This window comes from Cnephaeus nilssonii, assembly GCF_951640355.1.
Source record: "Cnephaeus nilssonii genome assembly, chromosome: 18".
In the NCBI taxonomy this organism is placed as follows: domain Eukaryota; kingdom Metazoa; phylum Chordata; class Mammalia; order Chiroptera; family Vespertilionidae; genus Cnephaeus; species Cnephaeus nilssonii.
Genome location: NC_137089.1, coordinates 50,952,833 through 50,979,790, shown reverse-complemented (window position 1 = coordinate 50,979,790; position 26,958 = coordinate 50,952,833). Strand labels below are relative to the sequence as shown.

Genomic DNA, 26,958 nt, shown 5'->3' with positions numbered 1-26,958 from the left:
AGCCCTGACCTGGGCCCCGGCCAGGGAGAAGCCTGTAACCTAGGTACATGCCCTTGATCAGAATCGAACCCGGACCCTGCGGTCCGCAGGCCAAGGCTCTATCCACTGAGCCAAAGTGGCTAGGACAGGATATGACATTTCTTAGCCCCTCCAGCAGCGGACCTTGTTTTTTTCCCTCTAGATCACCTTCTTGGATTCTTATTACCCAAGTTACCAAGAAACTGTGAGTGGCGTACCGGGAGCTTTAGCCAATGAGCGATCAGAAAAGGTGTTTCCTCTGCAGCTCATGTGCAGACGTGGGACTGCTGGTACGCCGCGGTGTGTGTGCTCTGGGCCTGCTCCCGCCGTGCCGTGGCGGCTTGGGCAGGCCCCGCTGTGTGTGTGTCCGCTCCGGGCCTGCGCCATCCGTGGCTTGCCTCACCATACACGCAATCCCCTCCCACCCATCTGCACGTGCAGTCTCCTCCTGAGCCGGTCGTAACTGTTACGGTGTCCCGGCTAATTTGCATATTACCTCTTTTTTATATATATATATATATATATATATATATATATATATATATATATTTCTTTTTTTCTTTATTGATTAAGGTATTAGATATGTGTCCTTATCCCCCATTGTCCCCCCACCCCCACTCATGCCCTCACCCCCCTAGTGTCTGTGTCCATTGGTTATGCTTATATGCATGCATATAAGTCCTTTGGTTGATCACTTACTCCCCACCCCCTACCCTGCCTTCTTTCTGAGGTTTGACAGTCTGACCCATACTTCTCTGCCTCTGGATCTGTTTTTGTTCATCAGTTTATGTTGTTCATTAGTTCATTATATTCCACAAATGAGTGAGATCATGTGATATTTATCTTTATCTGACTGGCTTATTTCTCTTAGCCTAATGCTCTACATCAAAGTAAAAAGCTTCTGCACAGCAAAAGAAACCATCAACAAAACAACAAGAAAGCCCACTGCATGGGAGAGCATATTTGCCAATGTTATCTCTGATAAGGGTTTAATCTTCAACATTTACAGGGGACTTATACAACTTAATAAAAGGACAATAAACAATCCAAACAAAAAATGGGCAACAGACCTAAATAGATACTTTTCGAAAGAAGACAGAAGGAAGGCCAAAAGACATATGAAAACATGCTCAAAGTCACTAATCATCTGAGAGATGCAAATCAAAACGACAATGCAGTACCATCTCACACCTGTCAGAATGGCAATCAACAAACAACAAGTGTTGGCGAGGATGCGGAGAAAAAGGAACCCTCATGCACAGACTGGTGCAGCCACTGTGTAGAACAGTATGGAGTTTCCTCAAAAAATTAAAAATGGAATTCCCATTTGACCCAGTGATCCCACTTCTAGGAATATATCCCAAGAAACTAGAAACACCAATCAGAAAGAATATATGCACCCCTATGTTCATAGCAGCACAATTCACCATAGCTAAGATTTGGAAACAGCCTAAGTGCCCATCAGCAGATGAGTGGATTAGAAAACTGTGGTACATCTGCACAATGGAATACTACGCTGCTGTAAAAAGGAAGAAACTCCTACCATTTGCAACAGCATGGATGGACCTGGAGAGCACTATATAGTATTTCCACACGCCATGGTCGAATTCTCGTCACTGCAGGATTAAAGCAGGCACACTGCTGCTACCTCGCAGACTTTTCTCAGCGTAATGCAATGTGAAGAAAACGTTTCTTCAAGGAAACAATTTCCCCAAATCAGGACCCGCATCTACACAATGAGAAGCTGGCAAAGGGTCTTTTTTAACCCTCTCAGCTGGCACACAGCTGCGGCGCCTGCGCCTCCTCCCTGCTCTGCTCTGGCCCGTGCTGTGTGCACAGAGCTGCCAGCCCTGTCAGCGAACAATGTCCTCTCTGTCAGAACAGAGAAGGAGCCAGCCGCACGGCAAAACCCCCTCCGACGTCCCCCCTCTGCCCCGCAGGAAAGGACAGCCAGGCTGGAAGGATTCCCCCCCACCGCAATTGAACTCCCTTCCAGCAAGCTAGGGACCCAGACATGGCAACGGTATGTCGACTGCCAACAGGGAAAGTTGACAAGTTTCCTTTCTTTTAAGCTGGAGCATAGATTTCTCTCTGTGTGTGTGAGTGTGTGCGCGCGCGCGTGCCTGGATAGCTTTATCAGGAGGAAGGAGGCGTTTCATCAGACATAATTCAGGGCTGAGCAAAAGCAGCTTTTAGCTCCAGACGGAGCAGCCCCAGGGGATGTCACAGAAATGACACAGCAATTTGTGCGAGAATATTGGCAGCTAACTCAGGATCGCTGGAGCTGACTCCGAATCCAGCTGCTTCTGCCCAGCCTGTATTCCCGCTGAGCTCACGATTCGTGAAGGAGGCGCCTGCAGTTACTGCTCCAAATGTACAGTGTGACGCTCTCAGACTTCTCTTTGTGCGTCTGCCTGTCTGTCGTCTGACACACACACACACACACACACACACACACACACACACTCCTCCCCCTCCCCCCAAAAGCGGCATTAAAATATGATTTTCCAAACCATACACTGCATGGAGCAATTGTTAGTGACCGACGAAAGGCGTTTTCATTAAAGAAGCGCATGGCTCTCTCACGTCTGTCAGAGTCACAAGTCTTAGTTGGTGTAAAACATTCGGGTGCGCGTTCCCCCCCCCCCCCCATGTGACGTGACTACGGTCTGCATTTCATCTTAACCTCTGGAGGGAACCACCTGACTCTTGGCTCATAAAAGATGAAGTGCTATTTGTCTAGTGGAACCACACTGGCGTTTGTTTGCATGGATCTCTAAGAACCGTCCCCTCCGCTCCCTTTTCCCACACAGGATAAGCCCAGCTCAGCGAGCCCCAGATTCTGACGGGTGCTCCTGGTAACAGTGCCGGCGGGCAGCCGCCCCATGTGCCTCCTCTGCCTCCCACCCCAGGCTCCTCGCAGACTAAACAACGGGCCTTTGTGCGCTCCCCCTGCGGCTGGCCAACTCTAACGGCGTGCCGCTGACTGGTACAAGGGTGATGTTTACCTTGGAGAAAACTGTGTCCCTGCACTCTTCGCAGCCCGGCAGCGCCGTGGCTCTGAAATGCTGCGAGAGCTCCCTCTTCCTTGCTGGCCTGCAACCAAAGAGGGAGAGAGAGTCAGGGAAAGGCAGCTGGCTCAGAAGGGGGAAGACTCTTGTCCTGTTCACTGTAAATCTGTGCCAAATGCCGGGCTTTCTACTCCTTCCTGCAAAGCGAGGAAAAGCTACTGAGAGTGAATCAAAAGTCTTTTCCAAAATCACAGCCAAGTCAGTCTCATCAAATACACACTCGCTCCCTCCATATGCCTCCCAGTTTCACGGCCTCTGTGCTACTGTAGTGACATCACATTCAGGTAACTTATCTGAGCCCCAAGTCAGGGGCTTTATGCTTTGGGGGGAGGCGAGCTGTGCTTTCCTGGCAAAATGTCTTATTAAAAGGCGCATGTCGGTGCAGCATGAGCCGTGGGACCCGAAGGACAAGCAGGCCTCTTAGTCCTGAGTCGTTCCTCCGCCCTCCCACGGAGGACACGGGGAAGAGGCGACTAGTGGACACCCCCAGGGGTGCCCTCCTTCACTGCCCTCCCGGCTCGTCGGGCCCCTCGGTCCACCTGCCATTGCGGCCCTGCTCTGCTCCCGGCGCCCAGCCTGTCCTCTGAGCACCTCTCCTCTCCAGCTCTCGGCCTGTCCTCCAGCAAACGCCGGGCATGGAACGTGTATTTCAGGTAAGACGCCATGATAGGTGCTGAGAGAGGGAGCAGGGGAGGGGCAGAATGAATGAATGAGTGAATGAATGAATGGAAGTGTTTATATCCTAGGAGCATCTGGCCATTGACTCAGGCTCAGGACGTTTCCGTTATGTTAGCAGACTGAGGTGCAGCTCCGGAGTCGCAGTATCAAACACGGAGCCTTCTGGGCGCGCACCTACGGCGCCTTTGTCCCGGGACCACAGGTGGCCATGGCCCGCGGCCGGCCTCTCCCGTGCCGCTCGGCACCGCGTGGACCTGCGACTCTGCTGTTTCCCTGACGGCTACCAAGTGAGGGACGGCCGCCTTCTGTGGGCCGATGCAGGCAGCTACTCGTTCTTTCCTTTTCGGTTTTAATGCGTCTAAATGCCAGACAAGACAGCTCCAGCTCCTCCCTCCGCCAGCCATGCCACTCAGAGGGCAGGGTCCTCACCAGCTCTCGGTGTGAAGAGCTTGCCAGACACAGGTCTTTCCCAAGTCATCTTTCATCTTCCCTTAGGTTTCAAGTCCCCCTCCTCGACCCCCTAACACACAGACGCTGACAGGTCACCCTCCCCGAACCCCTAACACACAGACGCTGACAGGTCACCCTCCCCGACCCCCTAACATACTGACGCTGACAGGTCACCCTCCCCGACCCCCTAACACACAGACGCTGACAGGTCACCCTCCCCGACCCCCTAACACACTGACGCTGACAGGTCAGCCTCCCCGACCCCCTAACACAACGACGCTGACAGGTCAGCCTCCCCGACCCCCTAACACACTGACGCTGACAGGTCAGCCTCCCCGACCCCCTAACACAACGACGCTGACAGGTCACCCTCCCCGAACCCCTAACACACAGACGCTGACAGGTCAGCCTCCCCGACCCCCTAACACACAGACGCTGACAGGTCAGCCTCCCCGACCCCCTAACACACAGACGCTGACAGGTCAGCCTCCCCGAACCCCTAACACACAGACGCTGACAGGTCAGCCTCCGTGAACCCCTAACACACAGACGCTGACAGGTCAGCCTCCCCGACCCCCTAACACACAGACGCTGACAGGTCAGCCTCCCCGACCCCCTAACACAGACGCTGACAGGTCAGCCTCCCCGACCCCCTAACACACAGACGCTGACAGGTCAGCCTCCCCGACCCCCTAACACACAGACGCTGACAGGTCAGCCTCCCCGACCCCCTAACACACAGACGCTGACAGGTCACCCTCCCCGACTCCCTAACACACAGACGCTGACAGGTCACCCTCCCCGACCCCCTAACACACAGACGCTGACAGGTCACCCTCCCCGACCCCCTAACACATAGATGCTGACAGGTCAGCCTCCCCGAACCCCTAACACACAGACGCTGACAGGTCACCCTCCCCGACCCCCTAACACACAGACGCTGACAGGTCACCCTCCCCGACCCCCTAACACACCGACGCTGACAGGTCACCCTCCCCGAACCCCTAACACACAGACACTGACAGGTCACCCTCCCTGAACCCCTAACACACAGACACTGACAGGTCAGCCTCCCCGACCCCCTAACACACAGACGCTGACAGGTCACCCTCCCCGACCCCCTAACACACAGACGCTGACAGGTCAGCCTCCCCGACCCCCTAACACACAGACGCTGACAGGTCAGCCTCCCCGACCCCCTAACACACAGACGCTGACAGGTCAGCCTCCCCGACCCCCTAACACCCAGACGCTGACAGGTCACCCTCCCCGAACCCCTAACACACAGACGCTGACAGGTCAGCCTCCCCGACCCCCTAACACACAGACGCTGACAGGTCAGCCTCCCGACCCCCTAACACACAGACGCTGACAGGTCAGCCTCCCCGACCCCGTAACACACCGACGCTGACAGGTCACCCTCCCCGACCCCGTAACACACCGACGCTGACAGGTCACCCTCCCCGACCCCCTAACACACAGACGCTGACAGGTCACCCTCCCCGAACCCCTAACACACAGACGCTGACAGGTCACCCTCCCCGAACCCCTAACACACAGACGCTGACAGGTCACCCTCCCCGAACCCCTAACACACAGACACTGACAGGTCAGCCTCCCCGACCCCCTAACACACAGACGCTGACAGGTCAGCCTCCCCGACCCCCTAACACACAGGCGCTGACAGGTCACCCTTCCCGAACCCCTAACACACAGATGCTGACAGGTCAGCCTCCCCGAACCCCTAACACACAGATGCTGACAGGTCAGCCTCCCCGAACCCCTAACACACAGACACTGACAGGTCAGCCTCCCCGACCCCCTAACTCACAGATACTGACAGGTCACCCTCCCCGACCCCCTAACACACAGACGCTGACAGGTCACCCTCCCCGACCCCCTAACACACAGACGCTGACAGGTCACCCTCCCCGAACCCCTAACACACAGACACTGACAGGTCACCCTCCCCGACCCCCTAACTCACAGATACTGACAGGTCACCCTCCCCGACCCCCTAACACACAGACGCTGACAGGTCAGCCTCCCCGAACCCCTAACACACAGACGCTGACAGGTCACCCTCCCCGAACCCCTAACACACAGACGCTGACAGGTCAGCCTCCCCGACCCCCTAACACACAGATACTGACAGGTCAGCCTCCCCGACCCCCTAACACACAGATGCTGACAGGTCAGCCTCCCCGACCCCCTAACACACAGACGCTGACAGGAGGATTCCATCTGAAAACCTCCCTACTCCCCACATCATCACGGTCAGTCCCAGAGAACTCTCCTGAATTCAGTAGAAACATGAGCAACATTTGGTTACCTAGCCTGGTCAGTTTTTCCCAGTGGTTGGAGCATCAGCCCTCTGACTGAAGGGTCTCAGGTTTGATTCTCCAGACAAGGGCACATACCTCAGTTGCAGGCTTAATCCCTGGTTCTGGTCTGGGCACGTGCAGGAGGCAACCAATCGATGTGTCTCACATTAATGTTTTTTTCTATCTCTTTCTCTCCCTCTCTCTCCCCTGCCCCTCCCTCCCCTCCACTTTCTCTAAAGAAATCAATGGAAAAAAATATCCTAGGGTGAGGATAAAAAAAAAGATTTGGTTACCTAAAACAAATTGCTGCAGCAGAAAAATAAAAAAATAAGAAGTTTTTTTAAAAAAAAAGCCAAATCTTATTACTATGCATCAGCAATATGTTCACCTATGCTTTTGCTATTATTAGATAGGAATAGAGTCTGAAATAAGAATTGAATACATGATGGGACAGTTAATTTAGTAACATAAAAGTGGTATATAATTTTGCATTTTCAAAATTGCATTTCATAAATTAAAAATATTAACAGGAAACAAGGTAATGAAGACGTGTGGTACTGGCCTAGCATAGACATACAGTTCGATGGAATGGAAAACAGCTTCCAGAAACAAGCCCATGTACCTATGGCCAGCGGATTTTTGACAAAGGTGCCAAGACCATTCAATGAGGAAAAACAGTCTTTTCAACAGAAGGTTCTGGGAGAAAGTTCTTCTGCCATTTGCAAAAGAATGAATTTGGACTCTTAAAAAAGTTACATAAAAATTTAATAAATTTGAGAACATTTACTCACAAAGGTATATGTGCTCCTATGTCCTTGCACCATTATTCACAGTAGCCAAGATATGAAAACAACTGAAGTGTCCTTTGATGGATGAGTAAAGAAGATGTGGTACATACTGGTAATGGAATACTGCTCGGCCGTAAGAAAAGATGAAATACTGCCATTTGTGACAACATGGATGGACTTGGAGAATATCATGCTAAGAGAAATAGGTCAGTCAGAAAAAGTTAAGAACCATATGATTTCACTCACATGTGGGATATAAAACTGAAACTCACGGACAGAGACAACAGTGTGGTGGTTACCAGAGGGAGGGGTGGGGAGGTAGTGAAGGGTAACATGGTGATGGAAGATGATCTGACTTTGGGTGCTGGGCACACAATGCAGTACACAGATGATGGATTACAGAAATGTACACTGAAACCGACACAACTTAAACCAATGCCACCCCAATAAATTTAATGTTTAAAAGTTAATATAAAGACCATATAAAGTAGAGACCATATAAAAATGTTACTCAAAATGGATCAAATAAGTTTAAGAGCTAAAACTCAAAACTCTTAGAAGAAAACATATGAGTAAATTTCATGAGCTCAGATTTGGAGTTTCGGATAGGACACCAAAAGCACAAGCAACAAAAGGGAAATAGATACGCTGGACTTCATCAGAATCGAAAAGGCGTGTGCTCTACAGCAGCGGTCGCCAACCTTTCAGACCTCACGGACCACCAGCAGTCCGAGGACCACCGGCTGGCGACCGCTGCTCTAAAGGACACTGAGGAAAGTGCACAGACAGGCTAGATCGTGGGGAAATATGGGGAAGTCATGCCCAATAAAGGATGTTTATCTATAATATATAAAGAATTCTTGTAATAACAAGACAATCCAACCAAAAATAAGCAAAGGGTCAGAACAGACATTCCCCATATACAATGGCCAATAAGTACATGAAAATATGCTCAGAATCATTAGTCCTCAAGGAAACGCCGACCAAAATCACAGCGAGATACCACTTCATACGCACTAGGATGGCTGGAATAAAAAAGTCCAAGACGGTGACAAGTGTTGGTGAGGACGTGGGGAGATCAGAACCCTCATACCCTGCTGATGGGAACTTGAAAACAGCCTGGTTGTTCCTCAAACAGCTCAACGTAGGAGTCACCTTTGGACCCTGTATTCCCACTCCTACCTGTATACCAAGAGAATGAAAGACATGTCCATACAAAAACGTAGACATGCATTCATAGCAGCATTATTCATAACAGCCCCAAAGTGCAAACAATACAAGTACCCATCAACTGGTGAACGGATAAATAAAATGTGGTATATCCACAGAAAAGAGTACCATTTGGCCATAAAATGAAGCATTCATACATGTCATAACAGCCCTAGCTGGTTTGGCTCAGTAGGTAGAGTGTCGGCCTGCGGACCAAAGGGTCCGGGTTCGATTCCGGTCAAGGGCACATATCTTGGTTGCAGACTCCTCCCTGGCCTAAGGGTGTGTGCTCGTGCAGGAGGCAACCAATCGATGTGTTTCTCTCACATCCATGTTTCTCTCTGTCTTTCCCTCTCTCTTCCACTCTCTCTAAAAATCAATGGAAAAATATCCTCGGGTAAGGATTAAAAAAAACACACACAAAAAAACCAACAACATACATGTCATAACATGAACAACCCTTGAAAACATGCTGAGTGAAAGAATCCAGTCACAACCCCTACACACACGACAGGATCACATTGACTTGACATGTGCCAGGGTGTTCCTGCCCCGTGACCAAGCTCACGGGCCTCTCTGCCGATGCAGCAGCTCCTTGGGGAGAGCAGAGCGGACGCGTTCTCCCGGCCAGAAAGCCTGAGATCACAGCAGCGTTTCCCACCGGCTGCGTCACCTGCTGCCACCCAGGGGTCTCACACGCGACGAAAGCAAATCCAATTCCTTCCAGATGTGATGGAGCCCAGCCACCGCTCCCCGCCTGCGTTTCTGCGATTTGATTGGTGGTGGCGCTCACACCCTCTCCGTCTCGGGCCATTGCAAGAATGCTGAGACGCTTTTGGAAGTTCCTCTCGGGGCTGGCACAGCTGCCCCCCTCCCAGCCTTAGCCGCGATGTCCTGCCCAGGGAGGCCCAGCGCCGACGGGACGGGACGGGACTAGGGCCAGCGGCGGAGCCTTCTTCCAGGAAGCGAGCAGTTATGGACCGGTCCCTCTGGACACACTTACCAGCCCAGTTATTAATCCAGCTCATTGTGCACATGTCCGCTTTGTCCAAATGACCGATGTTAGCAATTTAACACCCACAGGGTAAAAAAAGTCGAACACACCTATACACAAACGCCCACGATTTCTTGTTAATTCTACGATGGGTTTAATAAATTGTCAACACAATAGAGATGAACCTCAAAGCAGAGACCTTTCCTTCCATTAAAACTTCAATCCGCAGCCCTTCTGAGAATCGCGCAGGAAGACGACACTAAGCATGCTCACGGCACTGCCTTTAAAGGGGCGGCGGGGCAGCGGGGTGGCTGCGATGGGCCAGGAACCAGGGGCTTCCTCCCCTCTCCTGCCTTCTCCACCCTCGGCTGCACTTCTCTGCGGCTGAGCTCCCGCCCCAGCTGCCGTCCTCACGGCCCAGCCTTCCGGCACTTCCTGTTAACAGTGCTTCCTGCGCCGCCTCCTGCTTCATCTCTCTCAGCCCTGACAGCTGCAACCCTGATGCGTGCAAAGCAACAGTCCATTAAGAGAGAAGCGTTTTCCGGGGTTTCGCTTTTTCCTTATTGAGAACAGAAAAATGGAAGAGACGAGAAAGGATAGTCCGTGGGGTGCAAGGAGAGGCCACCATGGAGGTAAAATGAAGAAGGAGAAGGATTAAGCATCACAGCCATGGCACTGGCAACTAGCTGCCCGGAGTCCCTTTCAACGTGCGGCGAGGGAGAGACCCCTTCCAAGGAGACCCCTGCAGAACTAGTCCTTTCTGTCCGCCCTCAACAGGTGTTGCCATGGTAACTGGAGGTGAGAAAATTTATACAAAAGCACCATGGGAGGTGGGGGAGGGGTAAGACAGGTGCAAAACTAACGTCAGACCTAAGAGGACCAGCAACCCAAGGCCTGCGGGCCACTGGTCAGGTGTTGACGTGCGAACATGATGCTGCAGGGACAGGCGGCAGGGCGACAGGAGTGACAGGAGCGTGGTCCCGAGGAGCCAGGGACGCCCCGGGGGCTCAGCTCACCTGAGGTCTCACTCCTGCCCTCTGTGAACAGTGTGGCTTTTGGGTGACTTTGGGGAGAGCTGCCGTTGTGTACTCCTCTGTCCGAAAAGTCTAGAAAGTGCAGGTCGAGCGGTGAATGCCTCCACTGTGCTTCTCCTTCCAGCAGGTGGTGACTTTGGTGACAATTTCTCTGCTTTCTTCCTTCAGACGAGACGTGAGGCTCACCTGCTGTGGATCAGTGAGCGGCGGATGGATGGCTCTCTCTTCCTGTGAACAATCAGCCGCACCTGCGGGCCGGGCGGGACAGCTTCGGAGCCGGCCGGGACCAGACCCACTTCGGGGCCTCTGTCCACTGCTCATGGCTTAGTGCAGTAGCCCACAGAGTTAGCATCCCCACATATTCGCCTCATGAGTAACGACATAACAATGACCACTCCTGAAATGAAATTCTGCATGTTCACACTGTAAGCTAGTCACTGGTGCCCCCTCCTCACCGAAGGGCTCTCCCCCCCCTCATTTACCCAGCTTTCCACTGACGTTCAAAGGACCCTCCACTCAGACAACAGCACCGGTTAGTTTATTAGTGAAACAAGTGTTGGAAGGACAGTCTGAAGGCTCAGTCTGAGACATCGGTGTCCCCGGGGATGTGCGGCGTGGGCCAGCAGACGTCAGAGTGTTTGTGCAGATGAACACCTCCTCCTCCCCAGGATCCGGAATCACCGGTTCCCCTTCAAAGGGTCGGCCTGAGGCTCAAACACGCTAATGAGTAAGACTGCGTCTTGTCCACAAACAGTAAAACACGAGCTGCTGTTGGAACTACTGCTGCCACTTGTCTTGCGAGCTTTCTGCTGTGTTCATGTTCCCGGATGCACATGTCTGATGACATGCAGGCCACGGACTGTCACATGATGTCGCTGGCTCTGTCCTCGCCATCGTTTGAAGGTGCTTATCTGATTTGGACGCCGTTGTTTCCTGTTAGTTCCTTTTCTTGACACTGTTGTCTCCAGGTTGGCAGGTTAGTATCACAGGAGTGTGTGTGTGTATGTGTGTGAGTGTGTGTGTGCACATGTGCAGAGAGGCTAAGGGAGGGAAGAGAGAGAGAAGGTCGCCGAGAAGGGAAAGGAGAGGAGAGGGCCTGGCAGGTGGAAGGAGGTCTCCCTCCATTGCAGATGTCATGTCCCTGAGAGCTCTTCTTCAAGCGCTGGCTGTAGGTCCGGGGAGGAAGTTATGTGGCCTCCAACACTCTCCCGCCGGAGCCAGGGTCCCCGCACGGGGCTCCCTTTCTCCAATGATCAGGCCGCAGGGTCTGCCGATTGTGGCCGAAGAGGCGCCAGTCCTCTGATTCTCAAACCAAAACTCACAAACTGCTGGTCCAGGAAATACATACCCGTCTTTTTGGTCGGCTCCCTCGTTAAAACGCTGCTCTGTGCTTGTGAGAGTCCGCATTCCTGTGTCCCCACTTCACCCGGTCGCTCAGCCCTTTCCCTTCCTCCCCGCGCTCTGCTCATCACCTTCCCTTGGTGGCCACGCCCCAGGTGCCGCCTCCTGACATCTGTTACAGCAAATGCCCAGTCCTGTTACAATGCACGCTTACTGAGCAGGCCACAGAATACAGGCAGGTATGTTATATGAAAAGGGGCCTCACCTTACTGCCCGACCCCTTCCCCTACAGGTGAACAGGGTGAGAGGTGAGTAAACACTTTTTTTTAAAGGTCTGGGAAGATACAAAGATGGAGAGGCAATAGTTTTCTTTCTTTGTTATATATACACTAGAGGCACTCGGGGGGTCTCTTAGCCCAGCCTGCATGCTCTCACAATCCGGGACCCCTCGGGTAGGGTCCAGTCCCATCACAGCATGGCTCTGGTTCCCCGGAGCCTGCTGGTGAGGGGAGGGGCCAAGAGGCCAGTCCGATCACAGCATGACTCCGTTCCCATAGCTTCCTCCCACCGCTGCGCTGTGGGCATCTGGGACCCAGGACTGACTCCCGCCACGGGCGGCTGGGACCCAGGACTGACTCCCACCACGGGCTGCTGGGACCCAGGACTGACTCCTGCCACGGGCCGCCAGGACCCAGGACTGACTCCCACCGTGCTGGCTGGGACCCTAGCCTGGTGTTTGGTCGCCTGTCCAGATGTTTAGGTTGTGACAGACCCTAGCTCTTTATATATTACTAGTGACCCAGAGCGCGAAATCGCACGAGACCCAGACCCGTGGGAAATCGTACGAGACCCGGGACCCCAGACCCCGCTATGCTGCAGGACTCCCCAGAGTCCCGCCGGTGCCACGGGACGCAGCCCCTCCCACCCACGCGTGCCTCGCCGCGCACGCAGCCTCCTGGGGATGGGTCTTTGGTCGTTACGGCATTAGGACCACTGGGTTTTTATAATATAGGTGAGAGGCCCCGCCCTAGGCGTTCTTCAGCACTTTCTCTGTATTCATTTCCTGCATCTTAGAGAGCTTTCCGTTTTAACACGTATGTGGAGCCGTCTTACTCCTTTCAACCACAGCGCGTTCAATGGTATGAATATACTAGACACCTGGGCATTTCCACGCCAGTGCAGACTTAGAGGGGGTGGTTTTCCTCAGTTAGAAACAATGTTACAACGGCTACACTGGTATGCCTATCTCTGCTGCCCAAGCCAAGACCACGTGGAGCTACCAGAACTGGAAGACCCTTCCGACAGGTCCCGGGGGGACGGTGGCCCTGCCCACACCTCGGCCCGGAGTTCCAGCTCCAGAACTGAGACAATCAATGTCGGCGGTTCTCAGCCACAGCGTGTGGTCCACAGTCACAGCAGCCACAGGAAACGGCCACAGGGGTGGGGTCCCACCTCTCAGCACGCACCTGGCACCCCTCACCCAGCGGCCCCGCCCTCAGAATCCTCCCTCCCTGTCCTAGGAGCACTACGGTCATCTCTCCAGTCCAAAGGCTCTGAGGCTTCCTACCTCCCTGCTTTTGAACACACTGGTTGCTCTACCTAAATCCACCCCCCACTAGCGTCCCCCAAGCTTTATTACTGCACGTAGCTCACGCCGGTACCTCCTTTAGGAGTGCTTTCTGGCATTTTCCTTCCCCATTTGCCTCCCCACATAACTGACTGTCTTCATGCGTCTCTTCTGCGCGCACGGAGAGTATCTACTGTTTATGCGCATTTATGCCCTCTGCTCCGCGGTGACATGGCTGAGGGCAGAGCCGTTCCTTGTATCCTAGCAGAGTCCCTGCACGCAGAACGTCCGGACTGTCCGAAGCGCAGGGCTATGAGCCATAAGCGAGTCCCGCAGGCTTTAGTCAGCGCCGCCTGCGCAGCGAGGGCAAGCGTAGGGGGCCGGCTGGCGGCACGGGGCCCAGGCTCACGCCTGACAGCGGCTGAGCGGGACCGTCCACACGGGACTGCGGCTATTTGCAGTTTGTCGTTATTTTTATGCAATTCACATCAGATACTGTCAAGTCTGGCAGACTGGGGGCATGGAAGGGGGGACCAGGGGGAGGGGGTGACGGCTAAGGAGGGAGGGGTTTCCTATAAGAATGTTTTAAAATGGACTGTGATGATGGCTGCCAAACTGTGAACATGGGGAGCCACTGAGCTGAACACTTCCAGAGACTGACCTATAACTCAAGAAAGCTGTTTAAGAAAAAACAGCACCGTTCACTCAGCCCAGCCCAGTCCGCCAGAATCGCGGTGGAAACACGTCCGCTTTTCAGGAGCCAAGCATCCATACAGGAAAGAAAATGAGCTGTGCATGAGTAAGCAAGCCAGCAAAGGCCCACCCGCCCCCGGCCAGTGCGGCAGCCCTCAGCAAGCGGCGGGCCGGCCCTCAGCAAGCGGCGGGCCGGGTGTGGTGTCGGCCCGGACTCTGCCGGCCCGAGGCCCAGGCACAGCGCAGGAGTAGACCCAGAACTTGCCCTCTTGTCTCCAAGAACCGATTCTCCTCTTTCTCTGCGGTCCTGTTCGAGATACACTTAGTTCAAAAACTGGGAGCGCTAGGAGGGAACCGAGATAAAAGGACAGCCCAGAAGGGAGCCCTTACAATCTCCGAAGTTCAGGTGCTGGAGGGGTGTCAGTAAACAACTGTCTAGGGGTGCAGGATACACCCTGCTTTACTCCTTGCGCTGAGAGGTGTGCTCCCTTTTTACTGACGCCGTTTAGGAACAAACCTGATGCAATGGCGGGAATAACACAGCCCACGCGGCAAACCCTTCCCGACTGATGGCGCTGCCCCAGCCCCTTTGTGAGGACCCTGCTCTGGAGACAGGGTGCTGAGCTCACTGCGACCGCAGCCGCTGCCCATCACCCGGCCACCCAGCCGCGGCTGTGAACCATCGGAGCGGGCGGCGGGCGGGGGCTGCGGGCCCTCCCCGGCGGGCACATGCGTAAGCTTCAGTTTTGAAAACCATCTCAGGGCTCAGTGTTTCTAGAGGGAGATTCACTGTGACCACACACAAGACTCTATCACGGGAGGGAGGAGTGAGTCCTCTCTGCAGCCTGCTCTCCCGGAGGCCCCACTCCAACAATGAGACTCTGCCACTGAAATCTGATGACTAGCCAGAGTTCAACACATACTATAATTAATGTAATTAGCCAAGATAAATTATAGACGGAACCATGCAAATATATGAAAAAAATACTCCCAGAATTCAATATGCAAGGATGCAATAAAGGAAGCCCACCTCTTTACACACATTCAGAGAGAAATACTCCAGGTGCTGCTTCTGAACGTGCGTGGGCCAGGACAGGCTGCCTGGCCCCTGCACAGGGACCCCAGCCTCCGTGGCCAGGCCGCTAGCCCCAGCCCTCGGCCCAGGCTCAGCTTCTGCCTGGGAGCGTCCCTCCCGGCTCCCCTGCACCCGTCCCTCCGGGCTCCCCTGGCCCCTGTCCCTCCCGGCTCCCCTGCACCCGTCCCTCCGGGCTCCCCTGGCCCCTGTCCCTCCCGGGTCCCCTGGCCCCTGTCCCTCCCGGCTCCCCTGGCCCCTGTCCCTCCCGGCTCCCCTGCCCCCGTCCCTCCGGGCTCCCCTGGCCCCTGTCCCTCCCGGCTCCCCTGCCCCCGTCCCTCCGGGCTCCCCTGGCCCCTGTCCCTCCCGGCTCCCCTGCCCCCGTCCCTCCCGGCTCCCCTGGCCCCTGTCCCTCCCGGCTCCCCTGGCCCCCGTCCCTCCTGGCTCCCCTGGCCCCTGTCCCTCCCGGCTCCCCTGGCCCCTCCCAACTCCCGGCTCCCCTGGCCCCTGTCCCTCCCAGCTCCCCTGCCCCCGTCCCTCCCGGCTCCCCTGGCCCCTGTCCCTCCCGGCTCCCCTGGCCCCGGCTCCCCTGGCCCCTGTCCCTCCCGGCTCCCCTGGCCCCTCCCAACTCCCGGCTCCCCTGGCCCCTGTCCCTCCCAGCTCCCCTGCCCCCGTCCCTCCCGGCTCCCCTGGCCCCTGTCCCTCCCGGCTCCCCTGGCCCCTGTCCCTCCCGGCTCCCCTGGCCCCTGTCCCTCCCGGCTCCCCTGGCCCCCATCCCTCCCGGCTCCCCTGGCCTCTGTAAGTCCCGAGAGTCCTTCTTTGTAAGGCTCGCTCTTTGCCTTCTGCCCAGTCCCTGACATCAAACACCACCAGCCTGCCCTACACGGGGTGAACCTTTTTTTCCTGACAGGGTTCAGCCAGATCACACTCTGGCCGCCCACCTCTTCATTTATTCCACTCAAGGGGGGGACTCCCTGCTGGGCGATGTGGGTGTGTGAGCTATCCTCCAGGGCGCTGTTCCTCTGCTCCCTCTGGGCCATGAGTTCTTCCCTGACCCTCCGTCACCTCAGCTGACCCATCGGCCACAGAGAGGACTGTCCCCGCAGTGTGACCGCTTCACTCTGGGGTCCGTACCAGAGCAACCAGCCAACCTGCCCCAACCTGGCCCTCGCTAGGAATCAGGTGATATTTGAGCCTCAACTGCCAATCCTTTTATCGTCTCTCATTTTTTTTCCAAACTGGGGAAGGTCCTGGGGGTGTCATTACGGTGCTTTCATCCAAGACGCCAGCATCACTCACACATGCAAGTGTCCTTATGCTGACCAGGTGGCCTTCAAAGCGGATGTGAGCCTGTGCCTCCTCTCTCTGCCTGGTGTCGGGCCACGGCTCGCAAGCCTTTGTCCCCCAGGTCTTTATTGCAGTGCCCAGCATATAGTAAAAGAAACTCAATAGTTTCAATCAGGAAGACATCATCATTTACCTAATAAAAGAGCAACATGCTAATTGACCGTACCTTTGTGACACCCACCAGCCAATCAGGAGTGAGTATGCAAATTAACCCAACAAATATGGCAGGTTAATGTGCATGCACAGGCGCCGAGCGGCTGGGGGCAGGGTTGGATGCTTGCCTTGTTGCCATGGCGATGACGCAGGCCTTCAGCACCACCCCAGCTGCTCCTGGCCTCTGGGCAGCATGGGAAGGCAGAAAGGCAGCTCCGGGCTGGAGTGGAAAGGCTGCTCCGGCCAGAGCGAAGGCGGTGCCGGCAGCCAGGGAACGAAGGCCCATTCTGGCACTAATCTTCATTCGTGCATCGGGCCTCTAGTCCAATTATATGAAATGAAAACCAAAACAAAACAGGACTATGGCACTTGTGATCTCAGACACTGGTTGTGATTTTAACAATGCATTTTTGCTATAAAAATACATCCTCACCCAAGGATATGTTTTTATTGAATTTTTAGAGAGAGAGGAAAGGAGAGAGGGAGGGAGGGGGGATAGGGAGAGAGAGAGAGAGAGAGAGAGAGAGAGAGAGAAGAGGAGCACCCATGTGAGTGAGAAACATCGACTGCCTGCCTCCCTTATGCACCCTGACTGGGATTGAACCTGCACCCTTTTGGTGTATGGGATGATGCTCCAACCACCTGAGCCCCTGGTCAGGGCTGTCAAGGCGTTTTGGGGGTTACTTAGCAGCAGCGTTGGCATAAAGTTAACACAGGTGGGTGACCTGCAGCGTGAAGTAACTGCACGCTGAGCAACAAGAACCAATAAACGATACCTTGAGGCTGACTGGTTTCCTCATCCGAACCCACAAGACCTCACTTCAGCCAACCCATCCTCACATTCACAGCGCACACAACGTCACCACATTCACAGTGCACGCAACGTCCTCACATTCACAGCGCTCAACGTCCCCACATTCATAGCGCAGAACGTCCCCACATTCACAGCGCACACAACATCATCACATTCACAGCGCACGCAACATCATCACATTCACAGCACACGCAACGTCCTCACATTCACAGCGCACGCAACATCATCACATTCACAGCGCTCAACGTCACCACATTCACAGCGCACGCAACGTCCTCACATTCACAGCGCTCAACGTCACCACATTCACAGCGCTCAACGTCACCACATTCACAGCGCGGAACGTCCCCACAATCACAGCGCTCAACGTCACCACATTCACAGCACGGAACGTCCTCACAATCACAGCACGGAATGTCACCACATTCACAGCGCTCAACGTCACCACAATCACAGCGCTCAAAGTCACCACAATCACAGCGCTCAACGTCACCACATTCACAGCGCTCAACGTCACCACAATCACAGCGCTCAACGTCAGTCACCACATTCACTGCACGCAACGTCACCACATTCACAGCGCATGCAATGTCACTACATTCATAGCGCGCGGAAGGGTGAATTACGTGGTGTATCCAGGTCTCACCCCCAGCGCAGATGGTAATCCATTCTGAGCCAAGTTCTTACCTACACCTTAAACCTAAATCATGCATGACACCTTAGCCTCTGCTCACATTTCCATGAAACAGCTCTGCATGAGCATAAAAAGCCACTCATGGGAAATGTTGCTGAGAAACAAGGATCCACTCATCTACGTATACATCTGAGTGCCTTCCCATGAGAAGACAAAAGTAAGGTAAACGCAGAAAGATTACAACGACGTCAAAATAAGCACAGTGCTGCAAAAGCTTTAGAGGCCAATTAATATGATAAACTACTAACTACTAATTTCCCTCCAATTTGATTGTTGGCTATCTTTTTTTTAAACTTAAATATGCATTTATTGAGCGTTAACTGAATAACGATAGCAACAAACACGTGGCACAGACAAGCAGCAGGAACCACGCAGCAGCAATGCTGGTGACCATTGCTTCTCCAATGCCCTTCCCAGTTTCCAACGTGGTCACGCGCTCTCTGTCTCCCATTAACGCACCCGAGCAAACACTGTCAGACCCACTCCAGACTGGAGAAACGGAGGCTCAGAGAGGTCCGGTGATGTTCCTGAGGACCGCAGGGCTGGTCCAGACCGATGGCTGATGCCTGGCCGTGACTCATCCCTTCGGGGTTCAGGACACAGTTAGGGGGCACCTGGGAGGTAGCGGGCCGGGCTGCCTCCTGCCCTCTCCCTCGGGCTGTCCTATTTGACGAAGAGCCAGTCACCAAGAAGTGGATGGCACGCTCAGTGGACTGTCTTTGTTTAACAGGTGGAGAAAAACAGAAATAAGTCTACAAATATTTTTCCTATAAAAGCAAAACTAGGGAAGACCACCTTAAATTAATACAACTCAATCCTTTACTTTAGAAATTTAAAAAAATGTTTCACTGTTACTCTTCAATGCTCAAATCAGAATGACAGTGTTTCAATTAAAATTGAGACTCCAAATTAAAAACAGCCGTGGGCATTTTTCAATGAAGCCTTTAATCTTCTATCAGATAAATGAGGATTTAATCACATAAATGAGTCCACCTCACTCATGCACCAAGATGTCAGCATTCATCTCACGGAACAAGCTTAGACGTCAACATCCACAGCAGCCGTGACGAGAAGGCTGCTGGGGAAGAACCTTCTGGAAGGTCGTGCACCTGTGGTCACCCGGGTCTGAGGCCCCAGCACCACTCCGCAGTCCTCACCGCACATGTGAACCTGAGTCTGCCCCGTGGGAAGCGCACTGCCTCACGTGTCATGAAACCCGGGAGAGAGGAGCCGGCCGTCCTGAAGTGAAAGAGAGGGGCTCTCCCCTCAGCCTGGCCCTCACGCCGACTCCTGCGCAGTCAGTCCAGGGAGGGAAGGCACTTTCCTTGCAGGAGAAAACAGGACAGACTGGCAGGCGTGAGGTAGAGGAGCCGTGAGAAAAGCAGGTGCTGGTGTCCAACCTGCCAGTGGGCGCCTGGCCCCAGCCTCCTATGCTGTAACGTGACGGAACTTGTGCTCATTACAGACTAACACCCCCCACATCCACCTCCGAGGGCCCTCAGTCTCCAGAGGTGAGCGAGGAGAGGAGAGAGACAAAGAGCAGGTCATCCCCCTCTCCTTTGCCACCCCTTTCCTGCACTAGGGCTCCCCATTCACCTCACCCTCACCTGGGCCTTCCCATTCACCTCACCCTCACCTGGGCCTTCCCATTCATCTCACACTCACCTGGGCCTTCCCATTCACCTCACCCTCACCTGGGCCTTCCCATTCACCTCACCCTCACCTGGGCCTTCCCATTCATCTCACACTCACCTGGGCCTTCCCATTCACCTCACACTCACCTGGGCCTTCCCATTCATCTCACACTCACCTGGGCCTTCCCATTCATCTCACACTCACCTGGGCCTTCCCATTCATCTCACACTCACCTGGGCCTTCCCATTCATCTCACACTCACCTGGGCCTTCCCATTCATCTCACACTCACCTGGGCCTTCCCATTCACCTCACACTCACCTGGGCCTTCCCATTCACCTCACCCTCACCTGGGCCTTCCCATTCACCTCACACTCACCTGGGCCTTCCTATTCATCTCACCCTCACCTGGGCCTTCCCATTCACCTCACACTCACCTGGGCCTTCCCATTCATCTCACACTCACCTGGGCCTTCCCATTCACCTCACCCTCACCTGGGCCTTCCCATTCATCTCACACTCACCTGGGCCTTCCCATTCACCTCACACTCACCTGGGCCTTCCTATTCATCTCACCCTCACCTGGGCCTTCCCATTCACCTCACCCTCACCTGGGCCTTCCCATTCATCTCACACTCACCTGGGCCTTCCCATTCACCTCACACTCACCTGGGCCTTCCCATTCACCTCACCCTCACCTGGGCCTTCCCATTCACCTCACCCTCACCTGGGCCTTCCCATTCACCTCACCCTCACCTGGGACTTCCCATTCACCTCAAGACTTTTCTGGAGATAGGTCTATGCATACATTTGAAAACCTTAACATTTTTTCCCGAAACGTGTAAGTCACGGTGCCAGTCTTAAGCTGGGTCTGATATTGGTGGACGCCGGGGTTTACTAATGCCCCCGTGAAGCATCACCCACAGCTTGACGACATTCTTCTCCAAAGTGCGTGCTGAGGGGTTGGGTCCCTGGGAGATGCGATAGAGGAAATAGAAAAAGGAGAGTACAGAGAAGTCCTGATCTATACAAATCACTGTCAGGTACCCCTTAAAACTACCTGAACTTTTTTAAACCATCAGGACCCCAATTGCCATGCAAATGACTGGACAGGTTCATCTACTTATGCATTTCTCTGTGTCGGGTTAATTGAAAGTCTAAATTTTCTCTTCAACCCTTGACCTTCTTTGTTTTATTGTAGCTAACACAAGATTTTGGCAACCCAGGGGGAAAAAAAACACAACACAGAAGAGGCCTAATTTACAAAGTAAGTTTATCCTAAAAGTCCATCTTCAAGGCTGACGTTAAGCCACGGAACCCACTTTTTCATCAGAAAGAGAAAATGAAGGTGACTACATTCTTACGACAGATATGTCATAACAGTTCCTACCAAGTTGACCAACTCTGTGGAAAACAGAGAAAGTGTGGATGTTAAAACCATGTTTACTGCAGTGAGAAGTTTCCTTTCATCTTCCATTTCACAGAAGCATTCCCAAAGTTGCCATCGGCGAAGCAATACTGTTTGTACCATTTTCAGTTATTATGTCAAATATGCATTTCCATGTTTCAAAACAGACTGCAAAACATGTCATTTAAAAAATGACACAGTAGTATATATTTTTATAGCCTTAGTCGCTTTCTCATTATTGAGGCAAATGGTTCCCAAATTTTCACTTTCAAAAAAATGTGCTGTCATGATTACTTGCACGGTGACTGCTGCCCCCTTTTCTCAATGCCGCCAAGTCACCGTCGCATCTGACAGGAAACACGGCATCTGAAGAAGAGCCCCTCATGGACCGAGACCGAGGCCACTCTTCCCACACCGGGCAGGCGCAGCACCTGTGAGTGCCAAGGACAACCTCAGAACTCCCAACAGACAGTGACCACACGACCAGCGTCATGCCTCAAACATGGAGGTTATTATTACCTTTACACCTAGGCCCACTGCCACCACAATTTCATAGGCATCTACCGCCGGCCAGGTGCTTCGCAAATATTATTTCTATTCGTTGCAACTTCTACAAATTAGGGGTTATCGTCCCCATGGTAAACATGAAGGGGGCTGGAACGCATGTTCTCCACACGGTCTCCACCAGGGCCACGCTTCTGCACGAGCCTCCCCCTCTTCGTTCCGCCCCAAACTGCCGAGTCGTTGGAAAAAGGCCGTGGGCTGAGGCTATCCACCTACAGGAATCTATTCATTGAAACGTGAACGTAATTTGTATGTGAGTCTGTGTAGTGGGACTTCACATGCCGCCCCCCAGCTCAGGTGGGAGGTCTGCCGCCCCCCGCCCCCCGCCCCCAGCAGCCAGGACAGTGAAATAAACGCTGAGAGCAGCAGCTGCCTCCGCCGCAAGAGCAAGCCAAGCAGCAGGACACCGAGCCGATGACTTAGCTGAACGTCCATGACCACTGACCTCCCCGCTCTAAGCATTTCAGCTTTTCTGAAGTGGGATGGTGGGTGGCATGTTACTCTAAGTCAGAAAGTAAAAATCCTCCTTAATTTGACATTAATTGAGCTACATCACTTCCTTACATGTCTGATCAAAATACAGCTTTGAAAGCCTACAGATAATCTCAATCTCAGGGAGGAGGCGGGGAAGCTTATTAGTGTATTACATAATCATTAACCGAAGGAAAATATTAATCTTTCATGATCACTGTTGAGCGAGCATCGGGAACTATTATTCTTTGGATTATTTTGTATGAACAAACCCAAATCCATATGTTATACAAAGGCTAATGTCTTTGCTCAGAAGATTAGAATTAATTTATGGCATCTGCTTTTGACTTAAGTACTATAAACATCGCCGTTGTGGGCTGCTCCCACATAACTTTCCAGATAGAGAAACTGAAATTAAAGTACGATGCAAATATTTACTGGATAAAGCAAGCACCAAGAACAAGAGTACTCTGACACAGTGTCTTCTCATCCTCACTAATCCTTCTGTATTTCAAAGTTTGTTTATTTTTACTGTGCTCGTGTGGGACTGTCATCAGTTACTATAACATAATTTTAAATTCATAAGAGAGAATTCAGAGCTAACAATATCATGAACTTTAAAATAATATTCAAATAATACTGATGACATGAAAATGCATTTATCTGAGTATGTTCTTTGGATGAACCAGAAAAAAACAGAAATCTAATGTTACAGTTTTAACTCCCCAGCCCCTGCCAATGAGGCCCTGCAGAAGGACAGAGATTTAATTTTAAAACCTCAATGATGAATATTTTACAGTGGCAACTCAATCAATCACGTAGTTATGCTGTCGTCAGTGTATCCAAAGAGCAGAAGCACAAATCTGACAATATTCTGACTCCTTAGCATTCCTACATTCCTGCTTGGAGGCAGGATCTAAAGGTGAGAAATGGACCCATCTCTCCGTGGCTCACTATGGAGACACAGCACGTCATTCCTCGTTGAATGTACTTATGGCAACTTCGGCGGGACTGTGAAAGCAGCTTCTGGCCTGCGTGCAGGGGGCAGAGAATAGAAGTGGTGAGCACCGGCTGTTTAAAAGCCTAGACTGCCGTCTTCATGATGTCCATGTCCTCTGGGCGGTCAGGGGACCACCCTGGGGCTGGGGACAGTCAGGCAGGAGTAATAGGAAGAAGAGAGGCACCTTGGGCACAGGGGATGCCATTAACAGGGAGGGAAACTCAGATGGCGGAGTCCAGTAGGGTGGGGAATAGACCCAGGAAGCAGTTTGGTAAATATGGATTTCCAGGTGGGTGTGGGCATGGAGGTAAGACTTCTGGTGGGTGGCTAAATTCAGGAGTCAAGGTCTCAGGAGAAAGGTCACAAGAAACGAGTAAGACCAGGGCATGCAAGCACTTTCTGTAACAAGCGAGAGGGTGACTATTTTGGGTTCCGAGGGCCATATGATCCATCACAGCTAGTCCTTCCCGCCACTGTAGCAAACAGCAGCCACGCTCAACAGCAGCCACGCTCAACAGCTGGAGAACGAGCGTGCCTGGATCCCAGTAACACGTTATTGTCAAAGCAGGCGTCTGCGTGGGTCTGCTCGCAGGCCGCAGTCTGCCCCCGCAGAAGGACCACTGAAGCCGAGGGGGGCACAGGATCCCTGGGAAGGAAACGTGGAAGGCAAATGAGCACGAGCGAAAGATTGAAAACGTGGAATTCTGAATTTCTGTTCCGTTCAGTTAAACTCACACACTTTATACAAGGTCTGCAGTCAGAAAGATGGCTCACAACCCTGGCTCTGGTCTCACTGTGCGTGGAACAGGGTGAGTAGGTCACCTGTGAGCTCAGTCCCCTTGACCGCAACATGACGATCACAGCTCCCAGAGCCTGGTGCTAAAGAGCAGTCATCTGGCGACTGCCTCAGGTCAGACTCCTCTCGCTCCTTTCCTACCCCGGCTCTCAGTCCTGCCCACACCCCGAGGCCAGGCTGAGGGCTGGGGAGAGGGCGAGGCTTTTTCCTGCACGCGGTGCACAGGAGGAGCCCGCTCATGGTGGCCGTTGTTACCATCGTCACCCTGAGGGCGGTCACACAGGTTACTGGGCTGAGTCGGTCTCACACCAGACACTAACCTTCGCCGAATCCCACCCCAGCTTTAAAACGGCTGCCAGATTCAGCGAAGTCAGTTATACCCAGGGAGCTATGTTAGCGCCAGGGATGGAAAGACCAGGATGTACAGCCCAAAAAGTTATGCGTGGCCCCTGCTGCAGGGGTAAGTCAGGGTCCTTTCCTGGGGGCTACAGATACACACCAAAGCGTCCTGGGCCCACTCGGGGTGGGGTGGGGGGCTGCAGCTACCTGCAGTCCCAGGCACAGCTGTCCAAGCACGTGGCCTTCTGAGGGCATCTAGAACTGTGCTTACCTCTCCAAAGGCGCCTGCGGGCTGCCAACAGGCCTCACTACAGCACACTGACGCCCTTAAAAAGCCTTAGTACAGCCCTGGCTGGTGTGGCTCAGTGGATAGAGCCCCGGCCTGCAAACTGAAGGGTCCTCAATTCGGTTCTGGTCAAAGGTACATGCCTGGGTTGCAGGCTCGATCCCCAGTGGGGGGCATGCAGGAGGCAGCCAATCAATGATTCTCTCTTATCTTTGATGTTTCTATCTCTCTCTCCCTCTCCCTTCCTCTCTGAAATCAATAAAAAATATATTTTAAAAAAGCCTTAGTATTTTTATAACCGCCCATTTTTTAAAAGTATAAAGGACTTGATCGTTAGTCTGAATTCAATGAGTAAATATTTGTGTTTCTGCCCCGAGCCCTGGCATTAGATCTGAACTCAAATTACTGCCCATTAGCAGGAAGCCACGCTCCTCTCCCGCCGTTGCCCCAGGAGAACTCATCCTCCACTCAGACGTTCTAAACAGGTGGGGCCAGGGCCCTGCACGCCCAGCCCCCCTGAGCGCCGGCGAGGAGCTGTGTCTTCGGTAGGTGGCACTCACCCTACCCAACGGGTCTGCAACGGAGCCGCAGTGTTCCTCTCGCGGGCTGATTATGTTTTAAGTGAATCACAGCAAGTTGATGGCAAAAGTAAAGAAGTGAGAATTCCTGCGGTTCCGTTCATGGACTACAATCCATCTTATAAAAAAAGACACTTTAGAATTTCTTGGGAGAGAAACCTACGGAACAAAATAACTTTCTCGCAGAACTAGAGTTTGAGCGACTTCATAGACCTTACAAAAGACTTTTTCTTGTTGTTAATCCCCACCCGAGGATATTTTTTTCCCATTGATTTTAGAGAGAGTGGAAGGGGAGAAGGGAGGGGAGAGAGAGAAACATCGATGTGAGAGAGACACATCGATTGGTTGCCTCCCCCCACACATGCCACCTGGGCCTGGGGGTCGAACCTGCAACCCAGGTACGTGCCCTGGCCCAGGAATGGCACCTGCAACCCTTCGGTGAGAGGGCGGCGCTCTAACCACCGAGAACACCAGCCAGGGCCACAAAGCGCGTTGACGCACCCCCTGCTCACGTGACTTTCTGCCTTGCCCTGCTGGTGGCCTGCCGGGCTGGCGGCTTCCCCACGTTGTCGGAACCCAGCACACAGGAGGTCCTTAACGCTTCCAGGCCACGAGCGCACAAGAGGCTGCACCTCAAAGGTGAAATGAAAGACAACCAACACGAGCTGGCCTTCCTTCCGAGGCGACGCCCGTCCACCTAACCAAGAGCTCGGGAAAGGAGCCAGCCGGATCCCGGCGTGCACCCCGGTCCGACGGGCCTCGTGTCCACACAGCCACGTGGGTAATTCTTAAATTGTCCGTGTCCGTGTTCCTCTCTCAAAATCCCTCGTAAGCCATCGCTGGTGGGAAACTGGAGGGGACCCACGTGCCCAGTCGCCCATCACGGTAACACGCAGAGCTGTGCCATCGCCGAGCCTGAGGTGCCACCCCGGGAAGTGAGGGCGCCGCTGGGTCGGGCAGACATGCAGAGCGCGAAGCCCGGGGCCTCCGCGGGGGGGAGGGGGGCAGGAAAGCAGGTTCCAGGCCGTGATGACGAAACGGCCTCCGCATGGGCACGAGGGGAAGACGCAGAGAACGGGACGGTGAGTCCTCCGGGACCCAGGCTGCCCCAGCCCTGCGGGCACGGGCGGAGGCGGGTGAGGAGGGACCAAGGCATGGAAGAGTAAATGACAAGGGGGGAGAAGACGCAGTAGAGAGAGAGCCGAGGGGTCCCTGAGCCCCCGGGAGGCCTTTCTGGGGAGGGGCGCTGGGAGGGGCGCTGATGCCGAGGTCGAGTGCGGCCATGGACACTCTGGTGGGGAGGGTGACAGACGGCCAAGCGGAGAAGCGATTTAGTCTCATCACTAACAGTCACTGGCGTCAAAATGAGTTTGATTCATTCACTTAAAAAGTAATTTATCTTAAAAGGAAACAGGAAACATGCACACATACACCAACCGAGAGAGAACACTGTGGAATCAGAGCGAGCTGGACCCGCTGCCCGGGAGCTGCTCATCATGCCTGAGCTCTCCCCAGGGTGCCCTCCGAGCGGGAAGCACCCGAGGGAGCACACTCCTGCCCACTGCCCCGGGGAAGAAACACCCCCCCCCCCAGGCTCCCTGCGAGGCGAGGCAAAGCCACACACAGGCTTCGGTC

The 26,958-nt window shown here is 53.6% G+C and overlaps 1 protein-coding gene across 4 annotated transcripts in view; it reads right to left on the bottom strand.

Moving 5' to 3' along the window:
• PAG1 (phosphoprotein membrane anchor with glycosphingolipid microdomains 1) overlaps positions 1 to 26,958 on the bottom strand; it is a 116,515-nt gene that overhangs the window by 46,712 nt on the left and 42,845 nt on the right. For 2 of the 4 annotated variants that reach the window (XR_013814916.1, XM_079795891.1), the window contains exon 2: positions 3,027 to 3,114. The exons of 1 other annotated variant lie outside the window; for it this stretch is intronic. The gene's annotated coding sequence lies outside the window, so the exon portion shown is untranslated. The remainder of the gene's footprint in view (positions 1 to 3,026; positions 3,115 to 26,958) is intronic. One more of the 4 variants, XM_079795893.1, reaches the window with a different exon arrangement.